The 13,944-nt window shown below is 40.9% G+C and overlaps 1 protein-coding gene across 5 annotated transcripts in view; it reads right to left on the minus strand.

The window, feature by feature from the left end:
- Positions 1–13,944, minus strand: part of TANC1 (tetratricopeptide repeat, ankyrin repeat and coiled-coil containing 1) — a 229,918-nt gene that overhangs the window by 132,053 nt on the left and 83,921 nt on the right. The window lies entirely within an intron of this gene.

A 13,944-nucleotide genomic window follows, 5' to 3' on the forward strand; every position in this document is an offset into this window, starting at 1 on the left:
AAGACAGGTGGGAGAGATGAAAAGGGAAAGAAACTGGAGGGAATAATCATACAGATGATTAAAACACAAGGTACATTCCTTGAGTGTGTGTGTGTTTATTGTGCTTATCTGTCTACATACGTGTATATACACTGTACACCTATGTATATAAATATACGTAAACGTACAGTTATAAACGTGCAGAGGGTCTCTAGAAGGACACACAGGAACCAGCAGCAGTGGTTGCCTCTGGAAAAGCGAACGGACCAAGTAGGAGCATGGATGGAAGGTATACACTTTTATATAGTTTACATTTTATGTGCATATGTTTCCTGTAAATATTTTAAATTTGCATTCCCTAGGACTGAGCCATGTACAAAGATCTTAAGTCTAAATGGGCCACCCACCATGGCCTGACTTGGCAAATGGATGAAATGAAGATCTATTCCACAAAGACCGTTCGAAGTGCGGGTGTGTGGGGCTGACTGCTAGGAGGTGAGCTTATTTTCCAGTGGCTGAAGTGGACGCAGTACAGGGAACGCAGCATAGGACGCTGTTCGGAAGGAGGTGGATTCTCAGTCTCACTGGGCACACTTGCTCCCATCATTGATGGGCTCTGTGTAGACACACGCTCCATTTCTTCTCTGCCCACCCTGCACTCTGGCTCTCTTCCAGGTCCAGGGCATCTCCGCTGCTGGTGGGGGAGGGGGGGCACGCCTGTGGTTGTAGCGCACACAGGATAATCCAGAGGTTTGCCAGGGAGAGGGCAGGAAGAGGGAAAGATAGGCTAGAGGGGGTAGAGAGGATGGGGGGAAAGCAGAGGCTGAAAGGGCCAGGAACGAGGCAGGACAGGACCAAGGAATACAGGGATGCGAGGAAGAGGGGGAGCAGCCAGGAGTGCAGGGAGTGGGGTGGTGGTAGGCTAAAGGTGATAAAAGCATGAATTCCGGTTTCCTTTAAAACTGCTAGCAAAACGTCTCCCAAGACCCCAATAAGATACTTGTAACTACAAAGTAAAAGACAAACTCATAAATGCAAAAAGCATATGGAAAGATAAGGGAGTGCCAGAAAAGGAAAGAATTCCCAGTAATGTTAAGGATAACAACAGGGCAACTTCATTGTTGTTGCGACAACTGGGGGCCCAAGTACACTTAGCCCATGGGGTCAGGGAGCGATCCAGGTACCCTGGCATCCACTCGTGTCTTTGCCCCACGCCTACCAGCAGGAAGCAATAGATCCATGTAGGTCAAACAGGCTGACTAGATCTTGTCTCTTCGATGAAAAGCCTCCCCCACAAACATCCCCTGAAAATGGGAGAATGAGGAAGCATCTAGCTTATGAGAGAGAGAGGAAAGGGAGTATTTTCTTGAAGACTCAAAAGAAAAAAGGCAAAAAAAAAAAAAAAATCAGTGAAGTGCAGGACACCCTCAGAATCCAGGATAACATGGCCTCTAGATCCTTCATGAACTGTGTTTCTTTCTTCTCTATACACCAGACTCAAAAATAAGGGAAGCAAGGAATTTAAAAAGCAGTTGCCAGATTATGATCCACATTCCAGGCTTAAAGAGTAGAATTCACACTATAGAAAATCTATTCCTTGATAAAGAACAAGCTTGAAGTCTCCCCAGATGCAGAGGAGTGGGGTAAACATTTTAATGATGTAAGATTACAGATAGGAAAAACAAAAGGTGTTTCTGAGAAAAAATGAGATGATCATCTTAAAACTAAAAACAAATCTTTTTTGAATTAAAGTATGCAGATAGAAAGGACCCACCATACCCTAGGCTGTGTCCCTGAAGGGAACACACCTTGACTCATCCTGGCAAAACTAAGTTGATAATTTTTTCTTAACCCATAAACATCCAGGTAAGTATATAGTGTAAAAAAAAAAAGTTGAATGGGTTGCAAAACCAGAGACATGCAAAGGAACAAGAACCCAACTGCCCTCAGACTGTTTATCTTAGGCCCTCAGGCTGCTGTAACAGTGTACCACATGGTGGCTTAAACAACAGAAATTTATTCTGTCCCATATCTGGAGACTTTAAGTCCACAATTAAGGTGTCCGGCAGGGCCAGGCTCTCTCTGAAGGCTCCAGGAGAGAATCTAATCCATGCCTTTCTTGGTTTCTGGTGTTGCCGGTTATCTTTGGCTTGTAGACACATCACTCTAATCTCTGCCTCTGTCATCACATGGCATCATCCCCTATGTCTGTGCTTTTCTTCTAAGGACAGTCCTAATAAATTAGGGCCTCCGCTAATCCAGTATGACCTCGTTTTACCTCAGTTACATCTACGAAGACCCTACTTCCTATTAAGGTCACCTTCACCAGGTATTGAGGGTTAGAACTTCAACATCTTTTGGGGGGGGGGGGGGGGGGGACACACAATTTGACCCACAACACTTCTCTCTAGTACTAAAAACCAGAAGTCAAAAGCAACATCTACAAAACTTGAGGAAGGGAACAGCAAAACCAAACCTTATAAAACCACACCAAGTTTTCTACAATATCAACCAAAAAACATTCTCAGATATTCAAAGGCTCAGAAAATGGCCAGCCCATTTATCCTTCTTGGAAGGAAAAAAAAAAAAAAAAAAGTTACTTAAGAACCAAAATTAACTATTCAACAGTGAAGACATTATCATTAAGGGGGGGAAAAAAACGGGGGGGGGGGGGACTATAAATTATAGCCCTAGCCCAGCCTTCAAACACTTCATTCAACTGTCCCTCTTCTGTTTCCACTCCCTTCTCATTCAGGAAATGTGGGTTTTGAACCATATCCTTCACTCCATAGCGCAGAAACAATCTCTTACCTTATCTGGCAACCTCTTAAAACAATAGTGCCCTGTGCCAGAACTTGCAAACAATGGCTAACATTTTTTGCATGGTTGTGAAACTGCATAGAAAAAGCTCTCCCACACCACCCGCCCCCCATCCCCTAAAGCAGCAGAAGAGCACAGAACACCACAACAACCATCTTCATTGCCAAAAAACTGAAATTACGAGAAAGGAAAATTTGAGTTTACCAGATGATCAACATTTTTAAAGACATATGGAAGAAACATTTAAGCCAGTATACACAATCTTGTATATGCTAAGACAGTAGGAAAATGTGCACAACCAAAAGCTAGAAGAAGGTTCAGTAAAATGTTGATGGTTATTCTTAAGGTGGTGGAAGGAGCAACGGTTCTTCCCTTTTACATTTTTGGTTTGACATATGTTCTGACATTTTTATAATGAGAATATTTTACAAGAAAATACACTTTATTTTCCATTAAACATTTATCTGAAACATAAATTTGTACCCATCTCTTTCTACTTCAGGAGGTTTCCCAGCAAGCCCCCTGCTGGACACCTGCCAAGTTATCGTTCTCATAACAAGGGAGCCCCCCAGGAAGGAGGGCTCACCTTTCCTTTATCTGGGCACCTCCAACTGTGCCTACTCATCCACCTGGCTCAGACTTGCCCTTGTCCATGTAGCTCAAACTGTCCATCATCTTTTCCCCAGGTCTTACAAACACTGAATGGTCTCCCTTACTGATTGTTCTCACAGTGAAGGTCTGGACTGGCTTCCTCCTACCAGTCACTGTGTGGCTCAAGATCCAGTTCCTTATTCTATGTACTTTGTCTGTAGTACTACAATGACTACTATACAAAGTAGTATGTAGTACTATGTACTACATACAAAGGAACCACACCCGCCCCAGCTCTGTCTACACTCTGACTTCTCTGCTTACAACTTGCAATCTCTAACCAATCAATTCTTCTCTTAACATTAAACTTTCTTGGGGCACCTGGGTGGCTCAGTCGGTTAAGTGTCTGCCTTCAGCTCAGGTCATGATCCTGGGGTCCTGGGATCGAGTTCCGAATTGGGCTCCCTGCTCAGCAGGGAGTCTGCTTCTTCCTCTGTCCCTCCCCCTGCTCATGCTCATGCTCTCTCAAGTAAAATCTTTAAAAGTAAATAACCGTGGGGTGTCTGGGTGGCTCAGTCAGTTATGCATCTGCCTTCAGCTCAGGTCATGATCCCAGAGTCCTGGGATCAAGCCCAGCATTGGGCTCCACAGTGAGCCTGCTTCTCCCTCTCCCACTACCCCTGCTTGTGTTCCCTCTCTCGCTGTGCCTCTGTCAAATAAAATCATTTAAAAAAAAGTAAATAACCTTTCTCAAAAACAACATCCTGAATATGACTTCTTACAACATAGAAAATTCCCCTTTTTCTGTAGATCTTGGGTGTGACATTAGGACCACCATGCTGCACATCTCACATCTATGTGAATGATGCCCTGGACCTGCAAGGAGGTGGCGCTGGGTATTGCAACTACCCAATGATTATCCAACTCGTAAAGCCATTCTCTACCCCAATTACACACTGAGCCCCACTAGGACTGCTGGAGCTCACTTACTCTTGAATTTCACGTTATAGCAAGTACCCAAGTAACACATCAGGATTTATATTGAGTTCTCTATTCTAACTATATATGTATGTTCATCAAATGTATCTGTCTAAAAAATGAGGATTAAGTTAGTAGTAAAAGTCTTACTTCCTGTACCAGACAACTTGCTAAGCATTTTACATACATTAGCTTATTTATTCACCATTTGCTGTCACTGTCCCTGGGCTATAGATGAGAAAACTAATGCTTAGGGAGGCTACTAAGTAAGCTGCCTAGGCCCCCACAACCTGCAAGTGGTAGATCTGGATTTGAACCCAGACAGTCTGACCCACCGTCAGAACTCTTCATCATGGCTTCACACCAGCCTGCCTTTGTACACTGTGGATCCCCTTACCAAGGTGTGTACCAAGCGTGGAATGCTGTTCGGTGCTTAAGAAATTCTGACTGTCATCCACAGATAATTTAGCAAGTCACGTTTCCCTGAATGATAATCACTGGGAACATTCTGTCATATTGGACACGATGACATTTTGGGGGTGGAAAAATAAGTGGGGAGTAAAAGACTTTTAGAACAATACCATAACCAGCACACCACTCCCTCACTAACAACTCAAATCCAAACTCTGGCAGTCCCATCAGCAATTCTGTTGCCAACAGGCCTCATTACAAGAGAAAGGAAGGATAAGAGGGAGCTGCTACCATTTATCTTATTTCAACTCCTTACAAGGAAAATGGGATCTATAAACATTTGGAGGGAAAATATCTCCAAGTTTCTAAGCAGCACTGAAAGTTTCTTCCCCACAAAAAACACGTTAAAAATGCTATATAACCAATTCAGCACACATTCTAGAAAAAAAGCAGTACAGTCAATTGTGTACATGTGGCTGTTTAGCAAGATCCTTTCCAGGCCTGTACTGGGGGGCAGGGAGTGGAGAGAGAGAACAAGACGACTACATTTTCTGCATCTGTTATTTTATTTGCTATATTCCTGCTCTAGCAGCACCACAAATGGGGGGGGGGGGGGAGGCAGCATCGCTCAGTTTTCAAAACAGCAGCCTCAATGACATGTCTGGTACAATATCTTAGCAACAATGTCAATATTGTCTCACCACAGCTAACCATATTAACATTCCACTCTAATCATGATTTCTCAAATATAAAATGGAATGCGAGTTACTCCATTCATTCTCTGAGCATCGCTCTGGGGAAATACACTCCTCAAACGATTTCTATAAAGTTGCATGTAAATTAAGCACCAAAATTATATTCAATAGTTATTACTGCTTGTGTACCTAACTTGGAAGCATGAGAATACGCAAATATTGATGAGGAATCGACATAAACACAAGAACCAAGTAAAATACAAATTGCTTTGATGAAATCCTATCCCTGGTTATTTCTGAAATGGAACCCTTGTCACTCATCTCCTTGTAGAGCTGTATTTCAAATGCACCTTTAGACGGCTGCCAAGAACAGGGTTGACTAGATAATGGGGGAGCTCCTTCTCCCAAGAGTTTTCAAATCACATACATGTACTTCTGCCATGGCTGGCTGGGGCTGGCCCTGCACAGACTTAGGAACAAACAGCAGCCTCCTAGTGGCTCTTAAACCTGGCTAACCATTACATTACAAATACATATGCTTGAGCCCCACCTCGGGGTCGGGTGGGAATTTGACTCGCAAATGCTTTTGGGAAGCAGCCAGATTTAGGAACCAATGCGCTAGACAACTACGCCAAAGCCCATTTTTATAAGGACAAGGTGAACACCGAATCATACGGGCACCACACCCCTGAGTGCACACACATCTTGTCTGCAGATACAGAGGCTTCTGGTGGCGGATCCTTGTGTTTAGGACTTAAACCCTTTCCCCCTTCCCTGTCCTAGCCAGCACATGCCATCCCAGACTGTTGACAACAACTGCCCCACAGCATGCCCCCACAGCACTCTGCTAAGGCCAGACCCATCACCACGGCTCTCCTCCATCGGCACCAGATGAAATGGCCAGGGTTGTGTCTGCCACATAGGCAAGGAAACAAAACTATCCAAGACGCTGCCATTCCCTAAAGCCTAAAGGGGTCAAGGGGTGGTGGGGAAAAAAAAAAAAGAGTCAGAATGACACAGAAAATACTATCAATCATAGTAAGAGCAAACATAAAATGCTTACAGTGGTCCAGGCACTGTTCTAAGCCCTGTAACTCACTGGATCATCAGGACAACAAACAACCCTGGGAGAGAGATACTATGTTGCAGATGGCGGAAGCTTACACAACTCGGCTGCTACACTACAGAGGACGCGGGCTTTGGAGACAAACTGGGTTCAAATCTTGGCTCTGCCACTAACTGCACAATCTTAAACTAGCTCTCTAACCTCTACTAATAAGCTACTGATTATGTGGGGTAACTGTTTATAGGCATTTAGCACACTGTCCGATACACAGTAAATACTCAAAGAGCAACTTTCATCAGTGCTGCCCTATTTTCTCCCAGAGGATTCACTTCCCAGCTTCTCTATTACATCTGAGGAAAAAAAAAGATCTCACCCCTCCCTCACAACATTTGGGTATCAAAAATTCCTGATATAAATTTAAATATTTATAGGAGTATATTTTATTTCCTCACTTGATGGGCATTTCCCCAAACCAAGGTTACCCTGTGGTAAGAGTGAAACAAATTCCTCACATCATCAATATTATCATGCCTGAACTTAAAATAAAAAAAACTTCATTTCATTTGACCTGTATCATTACTGTATGACAGATTATTACCTTCATTTTATAGGCAAGAAAACAGAAGTTCAGAAAAATGAAACACTTGTTCAAAAAGAGCTAGCAGCTACATTAAACTGGAACTCCCAAGTTTCCTGAAGCCAAGCCAGCAGAGCGCTCATTCATCTTTGAGATGCTGCTTCCACGAAATCAGAAGGGATTTGAAGTACTGTTTGGGGAGTCCAATAACCATGGAAACCATTTAATGGATGGGGGAGGGAAGAACTCCAGAATCTCTAATCTTCGTAATCTTAGAGCGAAGGATGTAGCTTTAAGAGGTTTAATCAGATTAGCAGCATCAAAACTCTCATACAAAGCAGGGAAAGAAAGAGAGCTGACTTCCCTGAAAGAATGATGTGCAACCTCTCAGTTTTCAACACTGAACTTACAGAATTAAAACAAAATCCTTCACTTAATCCTACCAAAAATAAAGGATGAAACATACATGACTCTTTTTAGGTTTTATAATTCAAAATTAAACATGACATGTGTGACTTGCTTAGAACTCTAGCTGGTAATCAATGGTTAACCACTTATCAAAATATTAAAACAGATACTAAACTCAACAAAAAAAAAAAAAATAGGTAAGCATACAGACAGGACAGAGAAAAAAATTTAAATCTCTATGACAAATACTTATATAATATATACTATGTGTCAAGCATGGATTTAAGTACTCTATAAATATTAACTCATTTAATCCTCATAAGTGACCCGTGAGGCACAGAAAGTTTAAGTAATTTGCTCATTTTCACACAGCTGGTAAACTATGGAGCCAGGCTACAGATCCAGGCAGTAGGATTTCAAATGGCCAATAAACATGTGTTTGAATTCATTCTGAAGAACTGCATAATTAAAACAATGAGATACAATTTTTGCCTATCACACTGCAAAGATGAAATAATTTGATTATAACCCATGTTGGTAAGTGTGTAAATAGACATTCTCATATACTGAAAATGGAATTGTAAATTTAATGCCACCTTTTTGAAGGGCAATTTGACAAAAATCTAGGAAGATTATAAATGAACAAACTTGTTAACCAACTATCAATAGGGGAAAAATGAAATAAGTTATAGGCTATCTGTCCAATGTAATATTGAGAAACTTTAAAAAAAAAACCTATCAGTGTGTGCCAATATGAAAAATGTCTAAAACTGCAATCAACAAATTTACAAATAAAACACTGTAAAGTCCGTGTGGGTTTTCTTAAGGATCTATGTATGTGTGTACATATGCACATATATACATAGAAAATATCTGGAAAATCAAATAAGAAACATTAATTGCCTTTAGAGAGCAAAAAGCAAAGCAGAGAAGAAATAGGGATGTGTCTTTATTTTTAATACTATTATAGTTTTTTTTTTTCCTTAATTTTATTTATTTGAGAGCGAAAGCACAAGTTGGGTGAGGGGCAGAGGGAGAAGCAGACTCCCTGCCGAGCAGGGAGCCCAATGCAGGACTCAATCCTGGGACTCCAGGATCATGACCTGAGCCAAAGGCAGATGCCCAACCTACTGAGCCACCCAGGCACCCTAGCTTTTTTTTTTTTTTTTTTAATAATTGTATATTTAACTATTTACATTTATGGTGTTTAAATGGCTTTACAAAAACCAAATAGGATGGATTTGTAACAGTCTCAAAGACACCAAGCAGAAATGGTCCTTAAGATACAGAAAAAGGGGGCGCCTGGGTGGCTGAGTCAGTTGGGCATCTGCCTTCGGCTCAGGTCATGATCCTGGAGTCCCAGGGTTGAGCCTCGCATCAGGCTCCCTGCTCAGCAGGTAGTCTGCTTCTCCCTCTGCCTCTCACCCAGATCGTGTTTCTCTCTCTTTCCCTCACTCTCTCTCAAATAATAAAATCTTTAGGGGAAAAAAAAAATGATACAGAAAAAGAAGAGATACTATTCACAGTTACTGAGTCTTGATATCAAGACCATATAAGAAACTCAAATAATCCTTTGGGGTTGGGGCAGGGTAGAAATCAAAATTCCTGGAGAGAGAAATTATAAAGGAAATCTACTGTCTTCTATCTCACGGATAGCTCTTCCTTTCTATTTATTCAGTGCTAGAAATAAAAATAATGGAGCTAGCCAGAGACACAGTAGAAACTGAACTAGTCTGGAGTCAGAAACTACACTTCGATCCTATGTTTGCTTTAGCTATATAATGTTGGGCAGTTGCTCAATGCCTCTTTTCCAAATATTCCTCAAAAAAGAAGACACTGGGGTGCCCGGGTGGCTCAGCTGGTTAAGCGTCCAGCTCTTGGTTTTGGCTCAGGTCACGATCACAGGGTCCTGGGATTGGGAGACCCTTGTCAGACTCCTTGCTCAGTGGGGAGCCTGCTTCTCCCTCTCCCTCTGTTCCTCTCCCCCCAGCTCATGCTCTGTCTCTCTCTCTCTCAGATAAATAAAATCTTTAAAAAAAAAAAAAAAAGACAATGAACTCAATTTCTAAGACTCTTCTGGTTCTAAAACCTTTAATTTCATTACTTTACCTTAGTTTGAAAAAGAATCCCTACATCTAAAAATCTAAGATTATAAACCATGGATAAAAATTTTTACACTTAACAATACAGCAGTTTGAGGCACCTGGGTGACTCAGTTGGTTAGGCGTCTGCCTTTGGCTCGGGTCATAATCCCAGGGTCCTGGAATCGAGTCCCACGTAGGGCTCCTTGCTCAGCGGGGAGCCTTTTTCTCCCTCTGCCTGTTGCCCCTGCTTGTGCACACACTCTCTCAAAAAAAAAAAGAAAAAAAAGAATACAGCAATTTATTAAAGAGATGCTTAACTATCTGGAACTATCCCAGCCTGCTGGTAGCAACTCACTGGGAACCAGGCTTCTAGCACATCCAGGTATCAGGAGGTACTGAGACTTTCGGACTGTGCAGAGAGAGAGAAAGTTATCAAGTACTATGGAAAACCTGATGACTCATTTTGAGTCAGTTTTATGCCTTTATTTTGGTTTCTCTATAAATTTCTTAAACAGAAGCCAATCAGACCAGCAATATCTCCAGCCTCAACACAAACCTGGTATTTTAACAACACAGGCAGGTTTTAGTAACTTCAATAAAAATTCCCCTGTGAGTGACTTTATAAGGAAATCCTACTACTACACACCAGGGGCCATACTAGAAAAAGGGAAGATCCAGCCTGAAGAGCCTCTCACACTCCCAACAGAAAAAATGTACAGCTGATCCTTGAACAACATGGGTTTAAACTACACAGGACCAAGACGCTTATCTTTTTCAGTAAATACAGTATAATATTGTAAATGTATTTTCTCTTTATTATTTTCTTAACATTTTTCTCTAGCTTACTCTTTTTTAAGAATACAGTATATAATAAATATACAAAATGCATCAATCAACTATTTACATTATTGGGAAAGCTTCTGGGTCAACAATAGGCTATTAAGTTCTGGAGAGTCAAAAGTTATACTCGAATTTTTGAGTGTGGATGGGGAAGGAGGAGGAGGGTAGGTGCCTCTAACCCCCATGTTGTTCAAGGGTCAATTGTACAAGGTCATAAAAAGACAATGAGGAGAAAATATAAACGGGTACTGAATATTTAAGAGGTCTAACAATCTCAAAGAAATGCTAATTAAAAACATATACATGTTTTAACTTATAAAATCAGCAAAGATTATCAAAATCTACAAATACCCAATACTAGGAAGAGTCATGTAAGCAGGCACAATCACATACTGCTTACACAGGTGACAATCAATACAATCCTTCTGGAAAAGAATTTGGCAAGAGGTACCACAGGCTTCTGAAAAGTTTGTTTTCTTTTCATTATTAATTTCTTGCCTAGAAACATTCTACTAAAATAATCAGAGATTTCTAGACAGATACCTATTTTCCAGAGGCTTGTTTTTTTTTTTTAAATGAATGAGAAAAGCATGTACCCAAACAAAATCATGGTATAGGAGTACAATAAAATATTAAGCATTTATCAAAGACTAATGACATTGAAAAGGATAAGCAAAAGACAAAGAATATCCTGGGGCTTTTTAAATTCTTATTAGTATTCTCCAAATTTTTTACAATGAGCACATACTATATCGGGCACAGATTCAAAGACCCGTATTTATTCTCACTTTAACTTCTCTAAAACTGAAATGCATGTAATAGTTGATGGCATCTTAAAAATCAGCATCACCCAGGCAGTGATCATAACGTCGTACCCACTGACTGCAAACCTGGGTTGTCACGTCTGGTAGAGTGACAATTTTAGCCCTTTCCAGGTTTCAGTCAACAGATCACTTAAGGTCAGCTGTGGAAGGCAAAAGAATCCTGAATTATATCTGAAAGCTTTCCATTAAAATCTCCTTTTGAGATCATGAAAGGATGGTAGAAATGTAATGTGGAGAAAAATGGATATTGACAACTAGGTTTAAAAAAAATGACAAGAATTAGACTCTGAATATAAATTAGAAATGCTTTAACCAACCTGTTTATATTTTCCTTCAGTTTTTTTTTTGTTTTTTTGTTTTTTAAGACTTACTTATTTGAGAGAGAGAGTATGTACACACAAGCACACGAGCGGGAGGGGCAGAGAGAGAGGGAGAGAGAATCCCAAGCAGATCCCATGCCAAGCAGAGAGCCCGATTTGGGGCTCAATCCTATGACCGAAAGATCACACACGACCCAAGCCAAAACCAAGAGTTGGATCCCCAACCAGCTGCACCACCCAGGGTCCCCTCTTTGCCTTCAGTTTTATGAAAAAGATTGAGATACATAAAAATAACTCTAAAGGAAATCTTCAGTAAGGCAAAAATTTTAAGTAATAAAGTATCATGTTAGTTAATTGACAGTAGCTCTTTCTTCCTTAGAGGTACATGAAATATGGTATGTTTTATAGTCAGTGAAATACAGTATTACATTTATAATCAGAAAAGAGACAAGTGCTACGGACTGAACTGTGTCTCCTGAAAATTTGTATATTGAAGCCTTAAACCCACATGTGATGGTATTTGGAGATGGGGCCCCTGAAGATAATTAGTTTTAACTGACCTCAGGAGGGTGGGGCCCTTGTGATGGGATTAGTGTCCTTGTCAGAAGAAGTACCAGAGAGCTCGCTCTTGTCATTTGAGGACACAGGAAGAAGGTAACTACAAGCCAGAAAGAGTCTTCACCAGACGGTGGAGACACACAGACTCTACTTTCCAACTCCGTGATTTCAGATGTGAATAAAGGTTTCTCAATTTGAGGCTCCACACCAAGGCTAATGCTACGCAACAGGTTAGCCTTGGTGGCCACCCATCAGCTGCAGGACAACTCAAGGTCGAAGCCTCATCCTCTTAAGACGAATAGTAAGCTTAGATCATCCTTCACAGAAAAAAAAAAAGTCAATCTAGGTCAAATCTTTAGTAGCCTACCTCCCCACTACAAACTACATTTGCCAATAGATTATATGAAATCAAGTTTTCTATATTTCTGTAGAATAGAAATAAAACCTTGGAATTCTCCTCCTAGAAAATGCAAATGGGAGGCTTCTGGGTGGCTTAGTCGGTTAAGCAACCAACTCTTGATTTCAGCTCAGGTCATGATATCAGTGCCGTGAAATCAAGCCCCATGTCTGGCTCCTTGCTGGCTGTGGAGCCTACTTAAGAGTCTCTCTCCCTCTCCCTGGCCACCTCCACTTGCTCTCAATTTCTTTCAAAAAAAAAAAAAAAAAAATTATATATACACATACATGTGTATATATAATTTTAAAAAAGCAAATGGTCACATGAAAATTCAGATATAGAGTTTTTATGGGAATTAGAAACTACACATGACAAGCCTCTTTGAAAATTAGGTATATAGAAAATAAGACCATTGTTTTGGGGTTATTTTACAGAAAAGCAGTTTTGTTTTTTTTTTTTTTTTTTTTTTACAGATTTATTTATTTGACAGAGAGACACACAGCAAGAGACACAGCGAGAGAGGGAACACAAGCAGGGGGAGTGGGAGCGGGAGAAGCAGGCTTCCCGCGGAGCAGGGAGCCCGATGCGGGGCTCGATCCCAGGACCCTGGGATCATGACCTGAGCCGAAGGCAGATGCCCAACAACTGAGCCACCCAGGCGCCCCAGCTTTTTTTTTTTTAATATGTATATAATAAAATCAGATTTGATCCAAAAAATGAGACTCTGAACTGTTATTTTATGTTCCCTAGTAAGTTTCCTACTGCGTTTACACATATACAGTTGACCCTTGAACAGAACGGGTTTGAACTACACAGGTCCACTTCTACGTGGTTTTTTTTCCCCCAATAAATACAGTCAGTACTGTAAATGTATTTTCTCTTCCCCATATTTTCTTAGCAAACTTTTTTCTAGATTATAATACAGTAAATAACACAAAATATGTGTTAATAGATTGTTTTTTATCAGTAAGGCTTCCAGTCCAATAGGTTATTAGTTTACATTCTGGGGAGTCAAAAGTTATATGTAGATTTTCAACTATATGGGGGCTGGAATCCATAACCTCTGCGTTGTTCTGGGGACAAGTGCACATACAAAGAGGAACCCAAATAAATGTTGTTTGAGAATTCTGCTACAAACTTTATGATTCAGATAGGCTGTGACTTGCTGGAGGGGGGGGGGGGGGCTTATTAGCCAGAAAACAGAAAATCCAGGAGGTATCTTGATTTCACCTTCTCTGTCCAGAGCTTTCTCTAATTATGCCCTTCACAGGAAACAGGCCGTTCAGGATGAACCAGCTTGGTCCATGACATGTAGACGCCTGACACATGACAAATGCTAAGTATCTGTTCTCTTCCTTCTCTCTTTCATCCTTTCTATTTCCCTAAAACACATGGG

The sequence above is a fragment of the Phoca vitulina genome, unplaced genomic scaffold (genome assembly GCF_004348235.1).
Source record: "Phoca vitulina isolate PV1807 unplaced genomic scaffold, GSC_HSeal_1.0 scaffold1, whole genome shotgun sequence".
Lineage (NCBI taxonomy): Eukaryota > Metazoa > Chordata > Mammalia > Carnivora > Phocidae > Phoca > Phoca vitulina.